Consider the following 231-nt stretch of genomic DNA (forward strand, 5'->3'; position numbering starts at 1 on the left):
AAGGCCCAGCCTGGTAGAGCACGAGGTCGGGGCTCCCAGCGCTGCGATTTTGCATTTCGCTAACCCAGAAGGAGCCCTCACCTTGGCTCCCCTCAGGGCTTGCTCCGCAGGCGGGAGCGTGGGTGGCAAAGGATGTGAAAATGTCACCCACCGCTCCGTGCCGTCTCTGCTCGCCGCCAGCCCCTGCCTCTCCCAGCACCGTGGCTCCTCACCCGGTCCCCGAGGGATGGT

General features: G+C 66.2%; 1 protein-coding gene across 1 annotated transcript in view; it reads right to left on the reverse strand.

Moving 5' to 3' along the window:
• The window catches only part of NUDCD3 (NudC domain containing 3), a 29,706-nt gene that overhangs the window by 1,463 nt on the left and 28,012 nt on the right, over positions 1-231 (reverse strand). The gene's annotated exons all lie outside the window — the stretch shown is intronic.

Source organism: Cariama cristata, unplaced genomic scaffold (genome assembly GCF_000690535.1).
Source record: "Cariama cristata isolate BGI_N322 unplaced genomic scaffold, ASM69053v1 scaffold25137, whole genome shotgun sequence".
Lineage (NCBI taxonomy): Eukaryota > Metazoa > Chordata > Aves > Cariamiformes > Cariamidae > Cariama > Cariama cristata.